Source organism: Diospyros lotus, chromosome 3 (genome assembly GCF_014633365.1).
Source record: "Diospyros lotus cultivar Yz01 chromosome 3, ASM1463336v1, whole genome shotgun sequence".
Classification (NCBI taxonomy): domain Eukaryota; kingdom Viridiplantae; phylum Streptophyta; class Magnoliopsida; order Ericales; family Ebenaceae; genus Diospyros; species Diospyros lotus.
Window position 1 is genome coordinate 4,299,049 of NC_068340.1, and position 24,019 is coordinate 4,323,067.

The 24,019-nt window shown below is 41.6% G+C and overlaps 1 protein-coding gene across 1 annotated transcript in view; it reads right to left on the minus strand.

Moving 5' to 3' along the window:
• Positions 1-24,019, minus strand: part of LOC127797208 (glutathione S-transferase U17-like) — a 53,090-nt gene that overhangs the window by 13,967 nt on the left and 15,104 nt on the right. The gene's annotated exons all lie outside the window — the stretch shown is intronic.

The following is a 24,019-nucleotide window of genomic DNA, read 5'->3' on the forward strand; positions in this document are numbered from 1 at the left end:
AATGAGATTAACATAAATGATTTTTCATACTTAAGATTGGATTTTCATCAAACACATTTATGTTCAAGTTGGTCTTTTGCCTTAGAACAATTTTAGCTCTATGTTAACCAATGACTTCAAAGCTAATTTGAAAATCATTTTAGGAGATTCTTTTAAGACTAAATACTTGACTTTGCAAATCTTTAACTAATATAGAAAATCATAAATCTTTTTGGTTTTCATTTTAACAAAACACTTGAGATTGATTTTTGTTGAAACCACCACCTTGATTCATGACTTAGGGATTTAATAAAATATGTTTTTCATCATCAAAACTAATTATACCAAAGTAAAACAACATCTACGATTACATGGCTCGTCACAGCTTAGTGGTAAGTTACTCTTTTTCGTATCTCAATTTCCTAGCTCGCCCTTTTCTTGGGCTAATTCTTTTTTTTCCATAACTTTCTCTCGTCTCCATGAAGCTCAAACAGCAACACTTGGATTTTGACGCGTAGTTAGACGTGGTGAACACATCTTTCTAGGCTGAGCTCGCGAACCTCGAGGGGGAGAAGAAAACTTTAGAGGCCGGGCTCCTTTCCGCTCGGAAGGAGGTCGAGGGCTCTAAGACGTGTCTGAGGGAGGCGATGCAGAGAAACAAAGACCTCGACTAAGAGCTCCGCCGGTCAAAGAATATGTGGGAGTCTGCCAACTCAAAGCTCACCGGCGAGTTGAATAAAGCCAATGAAGGTTTGTAGGAAACCCAAGACAAGCTAAAAGCGACCGAGGCATAGCGAAAGCAGGTTGATGATCGAGTCGTCCGGTGCGAGGTGGGAGCTTGGATGGAATCAGTACGCAAAGAGATCAAGTCTAACACCTGTTCGGCATTCTTGTACACTCTCTGGCTAAACCATCATGAGATGGATTTCTCCTTCTTCGGTGCATAGGCCGTCAAGGAGGTGAGACGATATGCGGCTGAGGCCGCTGAGGACGCCAAGGCTGCCACCTCGCTTGATTCATCGGAGGTCGCTACACCAGCAACTGACAATGAGGTCCAGCCGTCCGGAGCTGTCGAGGTTCAGCTTATGGACGCTACTGAGGCCCAACCTGTCGAGCTCCGGCCTGTCGAGGCTACTGCTCCTGCTCCTGCTCCTTCTAGCTATGCTTCGCTTTCTTTTTGTAATTCAAACATACTTTTCACATTTTGTAATAGAAGTACCTGTTTAATGAAATTCAGTGTTTTTTCGTGCATATAATTTGATATGAGTCTTCGAAAAAGAAAAGAAAAGACTTCTGCATATCGGAGTAGGCCTGAAAATATAACTTTGGAAGAAGTCTTTAGGAATATTACTTGAGAATGAATCGTCCAAACATAAGTCCAGATAGACCCAGAGAATTCTCAGCTCGCAGATTAACAAGCTTGAAGTAGTTCATCAACGATAATTGTAATAATCAATAATCAATATGTGTCATGTGGGTCGCGAACAGTCATACTTAGGCAAATTAAGGTGATCCTTAGCCAACATGTCTTAACAAAGTAAAGAAAACCTTGACGAGATATATGTCCAGGTAGATTGCCTTGCGATCTCAACTAACGTACCATGGCTGAGCAGCTCGTGATTGATGAACATGATAACTGATGATTAGGATGCGTGTCTGGTAGGTTGCGAATATTCTTATTTAGGCAAATTAAGACGGACCCTAGCTAACATGTTTTAACGAGATAACATGTGGGTCATAATGAAAAGTTTACCAAGATATGGGATTGTGTTGCCATCTCAGCTAACATACCGTGACTCCTGACAAGTTTAACAAATCAGGAGTGAACACCCAGGTAGGTTGTAGACCATGGCTTAAGCTAAGGTAAAGGGACCCCAACTAGTGAAACTCCAACTTGTATTGCCAAGTTATATGTCTAGGTGGATCATAGGGTAACCCCAACTAACATACCATGACCTTTAAGGATTTTAGTGAGGTCAAGATGAACACCCAGGTAGGTCACAGTCCATGACTTTTGTCGAGATGAGAGGGCCCCGGATAGTGAACCATGACTCAATGGGCTTTTAATCGAGCTGATAGTTTAATAGGCACCAAACCATGACACTGCAGTCAAGATGAATGGGTTCTGGTACGTCGACCATGTCCTGGGGCAAAGACTAAGATGAATGCTCAGATAAGTCACAAACCATGGCATGTTAGCCTAGTTGAATGGGCCCCAACTCGCAAACCATAGTCTTCTAACCCCCAAATTATTCTCTGATTCTTATTCTCAAAAACCAAAGTATGGGTGTAAAAAGATTTGTCAGAGATAAAAGACACATTAATATATTTCAAACAGAATTTGCCGCTTGATTTAATCCAAGTAGTATCAACGAAGGCGAGACGTCAATTGAAAACTAAAAAAATATGAGAAAGAGAAGATGTTTGCTTATCGAAAATACGGGCTCAAATGTTTTGCGTTCCAAGCTCGCGGGAGAGCTGCTTCGTCCATGTCGGCCAAGTGGTATGCTCCATTGCCGAGGTTTTCCTTCACAGTATAGGGGCCTTCCCAGCTTGGGCCCAATGTCCCCTCATTGCTCTTACGAGCTCCGGGGAGAACAAGGCACAACACGAGGACGTTGTAGCATCGGACTCAGACCTTCCAATTATAATATCTTGCCACATGCTGTTGGTAAGTTGCCACTCTCAAGCGAGCTATCTTCCTTACTTCTTCAAGCAGATCGAGATTTGTGGCCAGTAGTCGGTTATTATTCTCTGAGTCGAAAGTGGCTCTTTGATGGCTTGTTACTTCATTTTCCGCCAGGATCATCGCCTCAGATCCATATACCATAGAAAAAGGAGTTTCTCCCGTGGTTGTGCAAGCTGTAGTTCGATAGGCTCAGAGCACGGTTTGTAGTTCATCCACCTAGGCTTCCTTTCTGGATTCCAACCTGGTCTTTAATATTTGCTTGATTATCTTGTTGACAGGTTTGACTTGATGATTAGTGGTTAATTTTGTAAAAATTTTGTTATAATTATACCCTTCTTTCGATCTTAAATATGGTTTAAATTAGATATTAATATATATTTTATGGTTATATGTAAATTTAAATTGAAAGATGAATGAAATGAAGTTCTAAAGTAAATAATAATAATATATAAAATTATATATAATACATATATATCATTATATGCATGCATGTAATATATATATAATATAATCTAATATATGTATGTGCCATGTGTAATACATATATATAATATATAATTTATTAATAACATTAAATTATTTTTATTTTTTTTAGGCATGAAGAATTCAAGCTCATGAAGACTTAAAGTCCATGAAGAATTCAAATCCATGAAGAAATCAAACCCATGGAGAAATCAAGTCCATGAAGAATTCAAATCCATGGAGAAATCAAGTCCATGAAGAATTCAAATCCATGAAAAAATCAAACTCATGAAAAATTAAAGTCCATGAAGAATTCAAGCCCATGAAGAATTAAGGCCCAATTTGAGCAACCCATGGAAAATATTATTTGGAGAAGGCCCAAGGATTATTTTTAATCCTAATGAAGATTAAAAACCAATTTATAGAAATCTATTTTTATTTTTTATGTGAGAGCTTTATTAGGTGTGTTTTTTAGCTAAAATCCATTTAACTATTAGGTGGATATTATAGCTAAAATCCATTTAACTTTATGAGTGCTTTATTAGGTATGTATTTTAGCTAAAATCCATTTAATATTAGATGTGTATTATAGCTAAAATCCATTTAACTTTAAGTGTGTGAGTGGCCATTAGATATAATTATGTCTAATTGAATAATTGAAATTGTGTGGTTTGTATTGCATCTTGTGGCCTATAAATAGCTCACTTGATTGCATTTGTAAGTGTGATTATTATTCTTGAATAAAAGTTTAGTTGTTTCCTTATAATTCTCTCTTTGAGAATTGTTCTTGTTTTTTCTCATTTTCTTTAGTACTTTCTCTTATAATCTTACTTTTTTTTCTTTCTTCTTTTAAATTCTTATGTCATTTATTATTACTTTATTATTCACCGCCTAAATGGCCGGTTAATTTGTGCCTTTAAATTTCTTGTCATTTAAATTCTTGTTATTTAATTATTCACCGCCTAAATGGCCGGTTAGTTTATGCCTTTAAATTTCTTGTCATTTAAATTCTGTTATTTAAATTACGTCATTTAAATTTATGTCAATTAACTTTCAAATAAAAATGAGTAGTTAAATCTAATCTTGGGTTAAGGCAAGGACAGTGTCCAACGCCAATGATTCCCAAAGAAAGCTGCGCTTTAAATAAGTAACATTAATTTAAATTTCAGTATGAGTGTGTATTAATTATTAAAAAATCACTAGGTTTGGATTGGAGCGTAAGCCTAACTTAGAGCTTTCATGCCATGTATGAGAGTTACTAGAACTGGAAACGCTATCATACCCAAATCCGGATGATTAATTTAGTTGTTTTGTATATTAATTGTAATTGAATTTATGGTAGTTGCTTAAATTAGAATCCCGCATATCATGTATGGGGATTGCTTAACCTAGAACTATCATCATCTCTAATTGCATTTAATAACAAACCCTCATATCTGAAATTAAATTAATGTTGCTAATCTTATATGCTAAAATTTGGGAATCAACGGGTTGGTACTGAAATTGTCTTAACTCAAGCACTATCCAAATTCATATTTTTACGTTTAATGTTTATTTCAATTTTTGCCTTGCTTTATTTTCTAGTATCTGTTGTCTAAAAACAAAACCATAAAAAATCTTGTTGTCAATTTGTCCAAATGCGTGTGCGTGTGTGTGACATTCTTTTTCTTTTGCCATAAATAAATCTCTCAGTGGACGACCTGGATTCATCCAGAAAATATAAATTTAAATTTGGACTACAACTGCACTCGTACACTGGCGAGTATAAACCTCTCACTAAAATAAAAAAAATATAAAAGTTTTATTATGATTTGTTTTTATTGTGTTTTAATTGCAGGGTGAGAGTGCAGTCAAATTTTGGCGCCGTTGCCGGGGAGATTAAGGCAAAAACAAAAAGAAAAAAAAAATAAAAAAAAATAAGCATCTCTTGATAAAATCGGTAACTCTATTTCTCTTTTACTTTATTTTTGTTTGTGCATTGTATATGAGACTGAGATCAGGTAGAATTTTGAAACAGTATTTTCATATCATTCTGAGTCTTTACCTACAATTGGATTGTCAACTTTACACTCATGTCTCAAAATTACTACAATCTGTCTGCACAAGATACTTATCATGATGAAAATTATCATTTTGAATCTGATTTGTCTAGACCTCTTAAGGATTATCTATACCCTCTTAGGCAAACCACTTTTGATTTGCAATCAGACACTACCCATTTGTTACCCACTTACCATGAAATTGAGGTTTGGTGTGCTGTGTGTGAGACTTCAGCTCATTTAACGGATGACTGCCCTATAATACCTGCTTTTAAGGAGGTATTGTATGGTCAATCCAGTTACACACACACACACAACTATGAGAGAATGTATTACCAGAACCATGAGGAAAACTACCATTCGGACTTTGATGCATATCACCTTAATTCACACTTTCATCCAAATTTCTCATGGGAAAATGATTTTGTAGCCCAACCACATGAGCACTTCCTTTCCCAGCCTCAATCATTTCAAACTAATGAAGAGTCTACATTCGATGCATATCAACCCCCTCATGGGAGTTCATTAGAAGATACCTTCAATCTATTTATGCAAGGCCAAATGGAAATTTTTACACAAATGTCCAAATGTCAAGAACATACCATTAGAGTTACAGAGGACATTAGGAACCAATTGACACAGCTAACACAGACTTTGAGCATGTCAGAGCCTGTCCATCCCAACTCACTCCAAATCACATTAATAAAACCCATCATCAAAAGTGAAAGTCAGGAGCAGGACATAGGAGTGACTGTCTTAAGGAATGGAGAAATAATTGAGAAACTTGATGCCCCTAGGACAGTACACCCTTTGGTGCAAGAAGAGAGAGTGGTTGATCACAGTGAGGTAGATGTCAATGAAGCTTTGGAGGAAGAAAAAGACCAAAATGATGTAAGAAAAGAAGAAACCTGGGAGGAAGAAGAGGATAAAATTCGAGAGCCAAAATGTGAAAAAATCATAAGTTTATCCACATTTACCCCTCAATTTCTATCTTTTAGGTTAGTCGATATTATTGAGGATCAAATTAAACCAAACACGTGTGAGATGTTTGTGCAAATTAATGTGCCATACGCGGATATAATAAAACCAACACCTCCGGACGATATATTTTCAAAATATATATGTGCATTCATGAGAAAAATCAATTTATATAATTTTGAAAATAACTTTAAAAGTGGTGTAGTGAATGGGAGATATTATACGATTAGGTGGGCAACCACTCATTTGATCCTTAATTGGAAGAAAAGAAAAAAAAAATTCTAAAAAAAAAATAAATAAATAAAAATATAATAAAATAATTATATATATATATATATATATACATATAGGTTGTTCCTTTTTTGCATTACTTAACTAGTGTTTCTCTATGTGCAGTCTAAATAAAATTTTTCCATACGAGTTTATGTATTGAAGACCGCCAGGTATGCCTATCTTCTATCCTTTTATTGCCAATTGAGGACAATACGCAATTTAAGTTGGGGGGTAAGGTGTCTACAAAATTTTACCTAAAAAAAAAAAAAAAAAAATTAAAACAAAATTAATTAAAAAAAAAATTGAATTGAGAGAGACAGAATTGACGCTGGTGGTAGCCATCTTTTCTTGGGCAGTGCAATCACACTGCCCTATAAAGAAAGAAGGCACACTGCCAAATGTTGAAAACAGAGGCGCCGAGCGTTGAAAAAAAAAAGACACACTGCCAAATGTTGAAAAATGAGACGCTAAACGACGTCAAGTCTGACGGTGCAATTATGGCATGCCTCGAGTCGAGTGTAGAATAGTGATACCCATTGCTCTATAAGAGACTTCATATCTGTATGAGGCAAGTCACCCCTCTTGAGCTCAATCTTCTCTCTTTTGTGTTATTCTCCGATCAGGTACTCTCATCCCTTTTGTAAAGTTTATAGTTCTTTACTTTCTTCTTAGTATAATTTTTTTTAAAAAAAAAAAAAATGGATCTTTATCTCGCAAAAATTCACAAGTACTATCCATCTCTCCCGCAGAATGATTTGAAAAAAATTTATGTTGCTAGGTGTGAAAGACTAAGGTTGTTGATGCTTAATAACATCCTTGAAGATATTCGTTGGCTGATCGAAGCAAAAGTTCGATTAGCTGGTGAAACTTCACCTAGTTTTAAGCATTTTCCAGGCTTAGGGAAGAGTAGTTTTGCGAAGAAAAGAAGAGCGAAAAGAGTGAATGGTTGTTACAAATGTGCTCGATGGACCTGTAACACACGATGCAAATCTGTGGGGTTTACGTCCATAAATCGAGAAGATAAAATTAGTTTCATAAAGGATGGACTGAGTAAGGAGTCTTTGGATGATATCCGATTGACTCTTGAGAAGCATCCATGTGGAATAGTGCAAAGAGAACTTCTTGCTTTATGGACCCAGTTCAGAAGTGACCACCAACGCTATAGTCTTGGGAATCTGACTAAAAACGACCTTGTTTGCCAATCTATAAGAAAATTGGATGGGAAGCTTATCCCGGCTTCATAGAAAGTGTTTAAGCCGTTTCTGGACGTACAACCAGAGGAAGATGTGAGCCACAATCACAACTACTTATACATACGCATGATTTTTGTTTGTATTTATTTCTTGTTGAATTGTTGTATAGCTACTTTTGATCGCCAAACTTCTTTTCAGGACATACAAAAGGAACAAACATGGAAGGCCAGTTAGTTTGTCGAATCAATACCATATGCGTACTTTGTGGCTCTCAACTTGGGAGCGATATTTGTTACGCACTTGCAGCGAACGAACTTGGTAAAAAATTAGGAGAGAAAAAAATTAATTTGGTATATGGAGGGGGAAGTCGTGGATTGAATGGTTATGTTTCACAAGCTGTACATCTTGGAAATTCATCTGTGGTAGGTATAATGCCAATCCCTTTAGCTGAACCACATATTTCCGGGATTACACACGGTCAACTTATAGAAACGACTTCTATGTCTGAGCGCATGGCTTGTAAGATTTATCAGTCAGATGCCTTCATTGCTTTACCAGGAGGTTTTGGAACACTTGAAGAAATCTTTTGTATAATCTCCTGGGCCAAGAGTAATCTCCATACCAAACCCATTGGACTTTTAAATGTTAACCATTTTTTCGATGGGTTACTCTCCTTTCTTGATCAGGCTGTGGACCAACAGTTCATTTCTCGTTCAGCAAGAAAGATTCTCATTTCTGCATCCACCATTGATAAGCTGTTAGAGAAATTACATGCTTATGTTCCACAGTACGATCCTCATGAGCCTCGGATAGACTGGTCTAAGGCAATTAGTAACAAGCGCCAAAGGGGTCCGATTAATTTAGATTTATCACTGTGAGAAATGCTCTTTATTAAGATGGCTGAGTAAGGAGTACTTTTTGTACTCTTGAGACGCATCTAGTTATTGTACAACTCGCAGAATTTTTCTTGATTGTGTTTCTTTAAAAAAAAAAAAAACAAAAAAAAAAAACAAAATAAAACTGTGGAATGTTGTTAGCAAAGTCTTTGATAAGATGGCTGAGTAAGGAGTACTTTTTGTACTCTTGAGACGCATTTTTTTATCTTATGACTTGCATCAATTTTTATTTTGGTATGAAAATATAAATATATATATATATATGGTGTGCTCATTTGTTGTTTAAGTTTTAGCAGTTCACAGCAAAATGAACTTGTGGAGTTACAGGTATTCCTAACAACCCTAATTTATTACTGCAATTCAAGTTGGGGGGTGTAAGGTTTAGTTATGAATTATCTGGTTCATATTTAACTGTGAGTTTGCTATTGCTAGTTTGTAGTCTTGTGTGAATTGATTATCTTTATCTGCTCTTATTAAAAAAAAAAAAAAAACAAATTTGTGTTTCAAATAACGCTATTCCTAAAGTTTTGAAGTTATGCACTGATAGCCGGTTAAGTTTGCAATACGAAATATGGATGCATTGATTTCTTATTTGAAAACGTATGTGCATTAGAATAAGTAATTTGCATTCATCGGGGATTCAAAATTTAAAAATTGGTTATCGGTCATAAAGTCAAAGGTAACAGTAATTAGCTGATTAGTACATTGTATGATCCCTCAACAGAAGTGGAGACTATTACCCAAGCAAGTGTTTGAGCCTAATAACCGTTAATTCTGAGTGAAATAACACTTACTCTAAATATGCTCTCTTGTTTATCTTATCTTTTCAATGGCTTCAAAATATCAATTCGCTTTGAATGTCTAGTATGATAGCGGATGAATTTGACTGGTTTCAAACTATGAATTAGATGACTGAGAAGCATGATAGGGGGATCAATTTCTTTCATTTTGAGCCTATTTTTTTCTTTAAATCAACCTCTTGTTAGCCCATTTGAGCCATTTGTAGTACAACTTCTTTCGTTACCCTCGTTTAACCCATAACCATATGAATTTTATCCAACCTGGTGTGATTTTGGGAATTAGTCTGTTTATCTATTTTCATATTTAAAAAGAAAAAGAAAAAAAAAAGAAAAAAAAAAGAAGAAAAAAAAAAGTGAAAAAAAGGGGGCAAATTCTCTTAGCTATTTAGCATAACTGTTTCAAAATGAATGCTAAAAAAAAAAAAAAAAAAAAATCCCGACACACCTTTTGCACACTCTACCTTTTCTTTGACAACCCGTATTAACCTTATAGCCCCATTACAACCCAGTCCGGTCCCTTTTGATGCTATAAATCATGTGATATCAGAATTCAAGTTTGGAGTAGGGAATCATGTTTAAATTCAGAAGTTACTCATCTAGAGCATTATTCCAATCATGAAGCTATGTCAATTTCCTTGTTCTTTCATGAAAATACGTTCCTTGTATTTGGGATGGCACTGAGTTTTGAACTTGTTCTGCATTTACTCTTATAACGGTGCACCCCCTTGTGTGTACACCTAAGGAATCCTTTTTATTGGAGAGAAAATCCATAGTAAGATTTGAAGTCAAAACTTCGAGGGAGTAAGTCTGTGTGTTGGTTATCCTAATTTCCATTCCTGAGATTGTATGACCTTTAACCAAAAATCTGATTTAGAATGCTAAATTATTTATTTAATTTTATGCATTTCGGTTTCGAATTTGAAATTTTTACATTCATACAGTTATTGTGAATAAAGTTTGGCAGGTGTATAGTCTGATTGCTAAGGGACTAGCAATGTTTAAGTTGGGGGGTATGATTAGTGGTTAATTTTGTAAAAATTTTGTTATAATTATACCCTTCTTTCGATCTTAAATATGGTTTAAATTAGATATTAATATATATTTTATGGTTATATGTAAATTTAAATTGAAAGATGAATGAAATGAAGTTCTAAAGTAAATAATAATAATATATAAAATTATATATAATACATATATATCATTATATGCATGCATGTAATATATATATAATATAATCTAATATATGTATGTGCCATGTGTAATACATATATATAATATATAATTTATTAATAACATTAAATTATTTTTATTTTTTTTAGGCATGAAGAATTCAAGCCCATGAAGACTTAAAGTCCATGAAGAATTCAACTCCATGAAGAAATCAAACCCATGGAGAAATCAAGTCCATGAAGAATTCAAATCCATGGAGAAATCAAGTCCATGAAGAATTCAAATCCATGAAGAAATCAAACCCATGAAAAATTAAAGTCCATGAAGAATTCAAGCCCATGAAGAATTAAGGCCCAATTTGAGCAACCCATAGAAAATATTATTTGGAGAAGGCCCAAGGATTATTTTTAATCCTAATGAAGATTAAAAACTAATTTATAGAAATCTATTTTTATTTTTTATGTGAGAGCTTTATTAGGTGTGTTTTTTAGCTAAAATCCATTTAACTATTAGGTGGATATTATAGCTAAAATCCATTTAACTTTATGAGTGCTTTATTAGGTATGTATTTTAGCTAAAATCCATTTAATATTAGGTGTGTATTATAGCTAAAATCCATTTAACTTTAAGTGTGTGAGTGCCCATTAGATATAATTATGTCTAATTGAATAATTGAAATTGTGTGGTTTGTATTGCATCTTGTGGCCTATAAATAGCTCACTTGATTGCATTTGTAAGTGTGATTATTATTCTTGAATAAAAGTTTAGTTGTTTCCTTATAATTCTCTCTTTGAGAATTGTTCTTGTTCTTTCTCATTTTCTTTAGTACTTTCTCTTATAATCTTACTTTTTTTTCTTTCTTTTTTTAAATTCTTATGTCATTTATTATTACTTTATTATTCACCGCCTAAATGGCCGGTTAATTTGTGCCTTTAAATTTCTGCAATTTTAATTCTTGTCATTTAATTATTCACCGCCTAAATGGTTGGTTAGTTTATGCCTTTAAATTTCTTGTCATTTAAATTCTTGTTATTTAATTATTCACCGCCTAAATGGCCGGTTAGTTTATGCCTTTAAATTTCTTGTCATTTAAATTCTGTTATTTAAATTACGTCATTTAAATTTATGTCAATTAACTTTCAAATAAAAATGAGTAGTTAAATCTAATCTTGGGTTAAGGCAAGGACAGTGTCCAACGCCAATGATTCCCAAAGAAAGCTGTGCTTTAAATAAGTAACATTAATTTAAATTTCAGTATGAGTGTGTATTAATTATTAAAAAAATCACTAGGTTTGGATTGGAGCGTAAGCCTAACTTAGAGCTTTCATGCCATGTATGAGAGTTACTAGAACTGGAAACGCTATCATACCCAAATCCGGATGATTAATTTAGTTGTTTTGTATATTAATTGTAATTGAATTTATGGTAGTTGCTTAAATTAGAATCCCGCATATCATGTATGGGGATTGCTTAACCTAGAACTATCATCATCTCTAATTGCATTTAATAACAAACCCTCAAATCTGAAATTAAATTAATGTTGCTAATCTTATATGCTAAAATTTGGGAATCAACGGGTTGGTACTGAAATTGTCTTAACTCAAGCACTATCCAAATTCATATTTTTACGTTTAATGTTTATTTCAATTTTTGCCTTACTTTATTTTCTAGTATCTGTTGTCTAAAAACAAAACCATAAAAAATCTTGTTGTCAATTTGTCCAAATGCGTGTGCGTGTGTGTGACATTCTTTTTCTTTTGCCATAAATAAATCTCTCAGTGGACGACCTGGATTCATCCAGAAAATATAAATTTAAATTTGGACTACAACTGCACTCGTACACTGGCGAGTATAAACCTCTCACTAAAATAAAAAAAATATAAAAGTTTTATTATGATTTGTTTTTATTGTGTTTTAATTGCAGGGTGAGAGTGCAGTCACTTGACCGTTGGCTTGTGGGTAGTCCACGGCTGTGAAGCTTTTCTTGATCCCTAGTGACTCGCAAAATTGTATGAACTGTTAACTGGTAAATTGGGTCCCGTTGTCGATAACTATTTGTTGAGGGACTTCGAACCTGCAGATAATGTTGTCCCTTATGAAATTTTCTACCTTTGCGGTGGATATCTGTGCGAGCTCCTTCGCTTCTGCTTATTTGGTGAAAAAGTCTGCAACCACCATAGCATGCTTACACCCACCGCGAGCTATTGGAAGTGGCCCGATCAGGTTGATGCCCCATATAGCGAAAAGCCAAGGGCTGCTCATTTGTTGAAGATAGGCGAGGGGAGCTCGTGGCACTTTCGCAAACCTTTGGCATGTGTTACATTTCCTCACCAAGTTCGTAGCGTCTCGCTTCATGGTAGGCTAGTAAAAACCCTAGCGAAATGCCTTCTGAGCCAAGGATACTCCCCCAGCATGATTGCCGCAGTGGCTGGCATGGATTTTAGTGAGAACCACTTGGCAATCAGGCCCGTCGATGCATCTAAGTAATGAGACTGAGAATCCTCACTTATACAACACATCATCGAAAATACAATATATGGCCGCCCAGGCTCGAGTACGCCATTCTTCTAACTTGTTAGTCAACGATCGGCTTCATCCATGAACCTGGCCTTAGCTCAATTGTCAATGTCTCAGTTTTCCTTTTCGTGCTCGGTGTTGCTAGGAACTCTATAGGGATGGCCCCCAATGAGTCTGCATCTCCAACTGATGCAAAATGAGCTAGGGCATCGGCGTGAGAGTTCTGGGCCCACGGGACTTGATTCACTTCACACTCCTCGAAAAGGTGAAATAGCTCTCGAACTTTCAAGAGGTATGCTGCCATCTTCGGGCCCTTTGCCTAATATTCCCCCTGTACCTGACAGACCACAAGTTGGGAATCACTAAAAATTTTCAATCGCTCTACCTTGACTTTCTTTGCCAAGCACAGACTAGCTAGAAGTGCTTCGTACTCAGTTTTATTGTTGGTCGCTCTGAAACGTAACCTCAGTGCGTAAGGAATCTTATGTCCTTTCAAGCTTATTAAGAGTATGCTAGCTCTGGACCCGTGCTCGCTGGAAGAACCATCAACGAATAACTCCCAGATTGGAGAGAGTGAGGGGGCTGGTTCTTCCACTGGTCTTGTGAATTCTGCAACGAAGTCTGCCAGTACTTGTTCCTTTATGGCCATCCTTGGCTTGTACTCTATGTTGAATTGGGTGAGCTCAATAGCCCACTTGAGTAGGCGGCTGGATGAGTCAGGCTTCTGTAAGATTTGCTTCAGTGGATGTTTGGTCAGCACGCCAATCTGATGAGCTTGGAAATAGGGGCGTAGCTTTCAGGATGCGATCACCAGGGAAAAGGCGAGGTTCTCCATGGGGGAGTACTTTGTTTCAGCGTCGAGTAGTTTGTGGCTTATATAGTACATCGGGTATTGCACCCGGTCTTTTTCTCGTACCAATGCGACGCTAACTACGTATTCAGACACTCCCAGGTAGACAATCAATTCCTCCCCCTTTTTTGGCTTTAACATGAGAGGAGCTCGCCTCATATATTCCTTCAGCTGCTGGAAAGCAGTCTCGCACTCTTCTGTCCATTCAAAGTTATATGCTTTCTTTAAAACATTGAAAAATGGGATGGACTTATCAGATGATTTGGAGATGAACCTGCTCAGGGCGACGACTTATTCGTTAAGGCTTTGCACTTCCTTAGTCTTGGTGGGCGATCGCATGTCCAGCAGAGCTCGAATTTTCTCAGGGTTGGCCTCGATCCCCCTTTCGTTCACCATGAACCCCAAGAACTTTCCTGATGCCACGCCGAATGAGCATTTGAGTTGATTTAGTTTCGTCTGGTACCTCCTCAAAATCTGAAATGCTTCCTCTAGGTCGTTGATGTGGTTAGCGGTCTGTCTGGACTTCACCAGCATATCATCAACGTATACCTCAATGGTTTTTTCGATCAGACCTCCGAACATCATGTTGACTAGCCGTAGGTACGTCGCTCCTGCGTTCCTTGGTCCGAAGGGCATTACCTTGTAGCAGTATAATCCCCGATCCATCATAAACGATGTATGTTCTTTCTCGTCGGGGTTCATAGGGATCTGATTATACCCTGAATAGGCATCCATGAAGCTCAAAAATTGGTGGCCGGCCGTTACATCTACGAGCTGGTCAATTTTGGGCAGTAGGAAACTGTCTTTTGGGAAAACCTTGTTCAAGTCCGTGAAGTCGATGCAAGTCCTCCATTTCTCGTTCTTCTTTTTCACCAAGATCGGGTTCGCCACTCGGGTTGGGTAATGGGCTTCTCTGATAAATTTGCTGGCTAAAAGCTTGTTTACTTCTTCCTTCAGGGCTATATACCGTTCAACTATCATTGGTCTTCTCTTCTGACGAACTGACCTCGAGTTGGGATTGATGTTGAGTCGATGTTGCATTATATTTGGGTCTATTCCCACCATGTCTTCGTGGTTCCATACTAACACATCCAAATTTGCTTTAAGGAAATCAATCAACTGGGATTTTATCTCGAGGGAGAGACCTTTGCCCATCTGGAGGTGCCTTTCAACATTGCGAGTACTGACTACAACATATTCCAGTTCATCTGCCGGACTGGGCAGCTCGGTCGCAATCCACGTCGCACAGGTCCAAGTCGTGGCTGACTCCCCGGCTATTAGTGACTCGGGCTTCCCCTCTAAAGACCATATTCACATTTTTTCCTTTGAGTCCTATTTTCAGTGCCTCCTTATAGTAGTGTCTTGCTGAATACTGCTCGCCCCTCACACATCCGGTCCCGTTGGGGGTTGGAAACTTAATGGCCAGAGCCTTGGTTAAGACAACTAGGTCCAGGTTGTTCATGGTAGGTCTTCCCATGACGACGTTGTATGCGAAGGGACCATCAATGATAAGGAAATCCGTCATTGTTGTGGCCTGGAGGCCTGATTCCCCAACTGTTAGCGGGAGTTTTATGCGTCCTTTCGGGACTACTGCGTCGCTAGTGAATCCATACAGCAGCTCTGAAGAGGTTGCCAGCTGGTCTGACTCTAGTCCCACCTGTTCAAAACATCCCCTGTACATGATGTTTACTGAGCTACCTATGTCCACCATGACCCTTCGCACTTCCATGTTGCCGATCCTAGCTCGTAGCTCAGACCACGAGGGCATCGTTGTGCGGTCAGTGCACATCCCAGAAATCATTCTTAGTGAAAGAGATATCATCTGAAGCTGTTGTTGCCAAAATACAACAATTAAAATTTATGAAGTGGGGTCCACTCGAGCTTGGTATCGAGTGAAGTTGGATTGTCGTAAGAGATGTCGCCTTAAGGGAAATTGCCGCTTGGATGCTCGCTGCAGGGCTTCGCCACTAGCTCTGCCACAAGGCTTCGCCACAAGGTTCCGCCACGAGTTTCCGCCACAAGGTTTGCCCCTAGCTCTGCCACAAGGCTTCGCCACAAGCTCTGCCGCAAGGCTTCGCCACAAGCTTCGCCACAAGGTTCCGCCACAAGTTTCGCCACAAGGTTTGCCACAAGGTTCTGCCACAAGCTTCGCCACAAGGTTCCGCCATAAGCTTCGCCACAAGGTTTTCCACAAGCTTCGCCACAAGGTTCCTCCACAAGCTTCGCCACAAGCTTCGCTACAAGGTTCCGCCACAAGCTTCGCCACAAGGTTTGCCACAAGGTTCCGCCACAAGCTTCGCCACAAGGTTCGGCCACAAGCTTCGCCACAAGGTTCCGCCACGAGCTTCCGCCATAAGGTTTGGACCCTATTAATGCTGAAAAAATAGGTTAGAAGGCTCGCGGGAATCTTCCCCGTGAAGACCCTCCGATGCCAAAGTTAGTCCCAAACTCTAATGAAATTGCTCACCAAAAAGAGAATAGTCCTAGTGTATTCAAGATGTCTGGATTTTACCAAAGTTGGAAGTCCTGTTCATTGTCTTCTAGCTGGATATTTATAGGGCGCGATTTTCAAGGGTGGCTGGTATCGACACGTGGCACTTGCCGAGTGGGGCTCTTGGTTTTTCGGGAGACGCACACCGCCGCAAGCTTGGGGGCTTGCGGTAGTGTAGGAGGTTGGGCTCGCGACACACTTGGATTTGTGCCGCGAGCCCCTGCTCATTTTGCGGCGAGCTTGCGGTAATTGCCCCGAGCTTAAGCGGTCAGGCTCGGGATTGCGGCATTTGCCGCTAGCAAGCGGGCGGGGAGTGGCTTGCGGTAGTGTGCCGCGAGCTTGTGGCAGCGTGCCGCGAGCTTACGGCACACTGCCGCAAGCCCGCGTTCTTTGCGCAATTTATTTGCTCAATTTCTTGCCCCCAATTTCTTTGGCCCAACAATTGCCCCCACTCTTTTTGTTTTGTCTATGGACAAAATGAAAAAGAGTAATAAATTTTACATAAGAGGGCCACACCGCTGCTAGGTTGGTTTTTACCCGTGGAGGAATTTTCCTTCCCGCCCATTGGTTCTTCCGGCACCCCTATAAATACTAGTTACCGCATGGGTTTTACTATGTCTTTCTCTGAGTTTTGGCTCCTTCTGCCGCGAGGTTTTTTTTCTTTTGCCCCGAGCTTCCAGCGATTTGCCGCAACCCTGCCTTGGATTTGCCGCGACTTTGCCATGACCCTGCCTTGGATTTGCCGCGAGCTTGCCGCGAGGCTTCCTGGCCCTTGCCGCGAGTTTGCAGCGCTTGCCGCGAGGCTTCTCGTTCTTGCTGCTAGCCTTCCGTCCTTGTCGCGAGCTTCCTTGTCACTTGCCGCGAGCCTTCTCCCCTTGCCGCGAGCTTCCTTGTTACTTGCCGCGAGCCCTCAGGTTGCTGCTGCGAGCTTTCCTTGCTCTTGCCGCGAGGCTTTAAATTCTTAAGTGCTCCTAATCTCTTTAGTTGCCGCAAGCCTGCTGTTAGCTGTTTGCCATTTAGCCTTCTTTTGGCTTTGCTGCGAGTTTTTTCATTTTGCCAGTCTTTCAAGTGAGCCATGTCGCCACTAGCCTCTTTATTTCCTGCTTTCTTTTTTGAAGTCTTTTAGGGCCCTTCCCTTTTTCAAGTCTCTGTCTTCCAAAGATCATGGCACCTGAGAGTGTATACCTTCGTACCCAAGATCTTGAGGGGCGTCGATGTCGACTTCTTATGGGCAAACGTTCCTCTTTAACAGCTGATGATCTTTCCCAACTAGTGAGAAACTATCGCGTTCCTTCCTCTTATCATGCTAGGTTGCCTGAGCTAGGTGAATCTTGTGCCGCCATTATTTCAGAGGGATGTATGGCAGTTCACGAAATAAGTTTTCGTTTAGGATTTCGCCTTCCGCTTCATCCTTTCGGTGTAGAGCTCATTCGTCGAAGCTTTCTATCTCCAGCTTAGTTGCATCCCAATGGCTGGGCCCAATTAGCAGGTTTTTTTGTCTTATGTCATGAGAGGGGGGTGTCTCCTACTGTCGATCTTCTTCTTTCTTTTTACCATTTCCAGCTAGGGCAGTCTCGCTATCACTTGTATACACTTTATAGGGAGCGTGTTGAGGATCGCTTGTTCGAGGGCATTCCACCCAAGGCTCACTTCTTCGACGCTCGTTGGTTTGTAGTAGATCCTCCATCGGGTACATGGTATGCCCCCAGAGGTTGGCGCTCTGACGATCGAGTGGCCAAGCCAATTCTTTCCTTATCCATCCCTACTCTTCGGGAGCGATATAATGATGAGCGGCGTCAACTCTTGCGTGGAGGTCCAGTGAGCCTCTTGGACCTTCTCTCTGAGGACCGGTTGAGGAGGGCTGGCTAGGTACTCCACACGGGAGAATCATCGAGGCGCACAGTCCCTTCGACGCTTCCCCTGCGGCCCCCAGCCCCTTCGGCAACTGATGTCCAAGTAGAATGAGGGGTCGTCACTCTTCAGGAGCGATCTCCTCCTGAGGGTTTGGATCCTTCCTACCGCTGCCCCCTTCTTTCCTTCTCGTGTTTTTTTTTTTTTTTTTATCTTAATTCACAAGTCTTTCTACTTCTTGGTAGGTATGAGGCGAGCAATGCAAGCTTCTCGCCGAAGGGCGAACGAGGGAGTGACGCGTGACGGGCTTCCTCAGCCTATGTCCCTCCCCCCTGAAGGTGTTGTTGCCATCCCAGAGACTCATGCTGTTGAGGGGACAGGGGAAACTGGTGAGGTGCGGCGTCGTCACAAAAGGAGTCGGCATCAACAGAGGGAGGCAGGTCCATCCACTTTCCAGCCGATCATTGCCCTTACTCCTTTGGAACCTCTTGAGTGCGTCCCCTTGGTTCCTCCTCCAAGTGCATATCCCCTTGAACCTGGCAAACTTCCTTGCGAAGGGCACAACTCGATTGCCATGAGCGGGGCTCCTGATGATGCGGGGTACGTTGGTCGTTTCGATGCCACTACGGTGGTCCATGGCGAGCAAGAGATCGAGGTTACCTCTCGCCTTAACCAAGAGGCCATCAATGCAGCTCATGCTGCTGGTCGTGGGCAATTTCGCAGAGGGGTAGTTAACCCACAGCGTACTGAGCATCGGGTTCTACACAATGAGGAGAGGTTACGTTTTCGAGGTTTAGAGCCCAGATTCGCCGAGCTCCCCCCACCAGCTGAACATGCTTTAGATCTTAAAGAGGGTCGATGGGCACGAGGCGAGGAATTTATGGCGCGCCCAGGGCTTTTGGATACGGATTCCATAAACATGCGCGGGGTTGGGGCACGTTTGTTATATTCTACCATTCTTCCTCGAGATGAGGACCGCTATTTTCGGAACCCCCTTGATGACATAGATGATTTCGAACGCCACCTGGCCATTGTAAGCTCCCCCCCCCCCTTTTTTTTTAAGGGTTGCCTGTTTTAATTTCCTTATGGCAGGGTGCTCAAGGAGCCGTGGTGGCAAATGCGATGAATCGGGTGCGCATTGCAAAAGCTGAGGCAGAGATCGCTGACTGAATGAACAAGTCTTGGCAATGGAGTGAGGAGAGACAAGTACTGAATATGAACATCCAGCACTTGGAGTCTGACAGTTCGAACCTTCACACGCAAGTCGAAGGCCTCCAAACCCAGCTTCAGGGTCTCACTACAAGGTGTCAGTTAGTAGAATCAGAAGCTCAAAAATGGAAGGAGAAATCCGTGGAGCAAGGCCAAGCGTACGAAAATATGGCGTCTTCATTTTCTAGTGCTCGGGAGGAGATTGTTCAACTTCGAAGATCTCTTGCCAACTCCGAGGATCAGGTGGCGCAGGCTCGTCAGGAGATATCCAGTCTTGGTGAAAGCAGGCATCGAGAGATCAATGAGGCTGCTCGAGAGGCGGTGAGAGAGTATCGGCTTTCTAATGATTGCTTTCAACGAAAGGAGGCCTACGTTAGCTGCTTCTCTAAGCTAGGCTTTTACCTTGGCCGTAGTCTCCTGGAGTCTCGGCGTCCTGGGGAGTCATTTCCTGAAATGGTGTTTTCAGAAACAGCTTCGCTTGATCCTCCTGACTGGCGGAAGTATGAACCTAACTCATGTGACCCCGATGAGTATATAAGGGCAGCCTTGACAGATGACCTGGCCAACCTATCTGGTCCATGGAGTCCCTATGTACCTGATCAGGAGGATACCTCCGGGATTATAGAGGCTCTGCAAACGATTAGGCATGGGTTGGATGAACCTGATGGCGCCCCCCTGAGTCTGCTTCCTCAGAAGTTGGAGCACCTCCATTCTCGTAGAGGTGATTAGGCCATGCCTTTTTTTTTTTTTTTTTGAATTCCCATCTCGGTTATGTAAAATGGTGGCCCTATTTTTTATGGATGTCGAACTTTTGGGCCACTAATCTCATGAACAAAAGATTAGGTGTGCTTTATTTGTCACATCTACACATGGGCTGTTATCGCTTATTATATATATATATATTTCATTCTAGTATCTTTGGCACCTATCTGCTTGTCATGGCGTTTTTTAAATTTTTCTTCCACTATTCTTGTGTCGGGACGCGCCTTGCTCTTTTTCATGTTCCGTGTTTACGAATCATAGATTACAAGAATTGTGGGCAGCCTTCTTGGGGGTGCCTGCTCTTTCTCTTAAGGATTCATCTGCCATAAGCAATCTAGTTTTGACCCCGGGTCCGATACATGATCCTTCTCAGGCATCCGAGTTTGCCGGGAGGCCTAGGCGCCGGATCGACCAAGGAGTCAGGTCTAGCTTAGGGGCATAGATCGGACTCAAACGAGGGATCCAGGTGAGCCTGCGGGCATTGGTGTCAGAATACTTTGAAGAAACTATGTCGATCCGGGGTCTTAAGCACCAAATTGTCTCTAGGTGACCAGGCATCTGGTGATCCTGGGATGGGTCGTAGCGCATTTGCTGTTGTGTCTTCTGTCTCTATCTTTCAGGGTTAGTCCACCTCAGTGAATCTTGGTTTGACCAGTGATCTAGCACGAAATTCCAACCAGACATCTGAGTTTGCCTGGAGACCTACGCGCCAGATCAACCAAGGAGTCGGATCTAGCCCAAAAGGCATAGCACCGAACTCAAACGAGGGATCCGGGTGAGTCTGCGGGCATAGGCATCGGATTTTCTAGCGATTTCGGGCCAATTCGTGGTCATTAGCACTAGATTGCAACTGGGTGACTCAACTCTGGTAAGAAGAATCATGCCAGACTCAACTCTGGCGATTTCAGGCCTCCACAGGGTCGATCTACCTTAGAGAATCCGGGTTTGACCCGCGATCCAACGTGGGATTCTTGTCAGACATCCGAGTTTGCCGGGAGACCTAGGCGCCAGATCAACCAAGGAGTCGGGTATGGCCGAAAAGGCATAGCACCGAACTCAAACGAGAGATCCGAGTGAGTCTGCGGGCATAGGCATCGGATTTTCTGGCGATCCCGGGCTAGCTCGCAATCATTGACGCCAGATTGCCACTAGGCGGCTTGACCTTTGGGAGCGGGTGGTGCTTGAGCCGTTGTACCTGCATTACATTCAATGACACACAAGCAGTCGAGCACAGAGATTTTACGTGGTTCGGTTTATAGTTTTGCCTACTCCACAGGAATACAGGGGGTATATTCTTTTATTCATTTGGGGAACATTATTACAATGAAAAGATAGAGAGAATCCCGACCCTCAGCTGGATCGGGCAGCGCTTCTGGTGACAGGCTTGGTCCTGCCTCTAGCGCTTCGCCTTCTTCACTGGAGTTTATGGCCGGCAGGGTTGGTAAGTACCTTTTGAGGTGCATGGTATTCCAAGTTTTGCCCATTGTCTCGCCTCGTAGCGTCTGCAGTGTGCACGTGTTAGGTCCCAACATTTTTCGAATTCTGTAAGGTCCTTCCCAATTAGGTCTGAGTTTCCCCTCCTCTCTAAGAGCATTGGTGATGGCTGTTTTTCTGAGTACCAGATCTCCTTCTTCAAGCTTGCGAGGGCGAACCCTCTCATTGTAGTAGTTGGAGACTCTCCTCTGATAAGCTGCCAACTGTACCGCCACCTTTTCCCTCAATTCGTCTAACAGGTCCAAGTTCTCCCGTAGACGATCCGAATTACCTTCTTCCCTGAAGGCCATGACTCGGGGTGAGCCAAGGTCCACTTCCACAGGGATAAGGGCGTCAGTTCCATATGCCAAGCTGAAAGGTATTTCCTCGGTGGGTACCCGACTAGTTGTGCGATATGCTCACAAGATGCTGGGGAGTTCATCGGCCCATCCACCTTTTGCCTTCTCTAGTCGAGTCTTTAAGCCGTGTAGTATGGTCTTGTTGCTTGCTTCGACTTGTCCGTTTGCTTGGGGGTATGCTACAGATGCCATTCTTAGGCTGATTCCCTATCGATGACAAAAAGCTCTGAACGCATCTGAGTCGAATTGTGTTCCATGATCTGTATTGAGTATACGTGGCACGCCAAAACGACAAATAATGTCTTTCCATACCATCCCTTCCACTTTCTTTTTCATGATGGTTGCCAAAGGTTCAGCTTCTACCCACTTTGTGAAGTAATTTGTAGCTACCAGCAGGAATTTTCATTGAGTAGATGCCATTGGGAATGGCCCCAGTATGTCTAGACCCCATTGTGCGAACGGCAGAGGTTGGAATATCGGCTAGATGGGAGTCGGAGGCTTTACTGTCAGGGGAGCATGTTTCTGGCACTTGTCACAGGTTCGAACTTTTGTGGCGGCATCTTACCGTATCGTGGACAAAAAGAAACCGGCTGGCAGGATTTTCCCAGCTAATGCCTTCCTCCGAGGTGTTCACCACAGTCCCCCTCATGCACTTCTTCTAGTGCCTGTTGTGCTTCCCTTAGCCCAAGACATTTTAACAACGGTATGGAGTACCCTCTTTTGTATAATTTCTGCCCAATTATTGTGAAACGGGCTGCGCTGATTTTTAATCTCCTTGCTTCTGCGGGGGTTACTGGCAGTTCTTGGCCAAGCAAATATTTCAATATGGGGCTTCTCCAATCTTCGATCTCCGTAATGCAATGCACCGCGATGTCTTCCTCTCCTACACTAGGCTGTTGGAGGACTTCCATGTGGATTAGGCGTCCGGGGGTGTCCCGGGCAGAGGCTAATTTTGATAGTGCGTCCGCGTGCTGGTTGAGGGATCTATTAATCTGAATCAGCTCGAAATGCTCAAACCTATGGGCGAGTTCTTTCACCTTCTGCAGGTAGCGGGCCAGCACCAGCTCCCTTGCTTCGTAGGTACCTTGAAACTGTTGTACCACCAGCTGAGAGTCGCTGTGGGCTGTCAAGTTTTTTACTTCTAGTCTTTCTGCTAATGTCATTCCAGCAAGCAAAGCTTCGTATTCTGCTACGTTATTTGTACTGGGAAAGGTGAAGCGAAGCGAGTATTCCAAGATTTCCTGTTCCGGAGAAATCAACACTACCCCTGCCCCACTTCCTTTGGCATTTGACGCCCCATCGACGAACAACATCCATTCGTTATTGCGAGTTTCTTCTGTCGCGGGCGGGTGAGTGCATTCGACTATGAAATCTGCCAATGCTTGTCCTTTTATTGCCTTTCTTGGCTCGAAGCTAATGTCATACTCACTGAGTTCAATGGCCCATTTGGTTAGTCTTCCTGAACATTCGGGTTTCTGTAGAATCTGTCTCAATGGTTGATCTGTTAACACTGCCACGGCGTGAGCCTGGAAGTAGGGTCTTAACTTCCTAGCTGCCGCCACTAATGCCAAGGCAATTTTCTCCGCGTAAGGATATCGCATCTCTGCCCCTTGCAATACCTTACTCACATAATAGACCGGGCTATCAACCTGCCCGACCTGCCTGACGAGAATTGCGCTCACCGCCTGATGGATGACTCCCAAATACAAGTATAGTTTTTCTCCGGTTTCTGGTCAGGTCAACAGGGGAATTTCTTTTAAGTACTCTTTCAATTCTTGAAAGGCTTTCTCACACTCAGGGGTCCATTGGAAGTTCTTGCCTCCTTTTGAGGCCTTGAAGAAGGGAAGGCTGCGCTCAGCATATTTAGAGAGAAATCTGCCCAAAGTAGTTAGACGACCTGTTAGGCTTTGAACCTCCTTCACTGAGGTGGGGGATTCCATGTCGATTACTGCTTGCACTTTTTCTGGATTAGCCTCTATTCCTCTGTGAGTAATCATGTACCCCAAGAATTTTCCGAATTTCACCCCA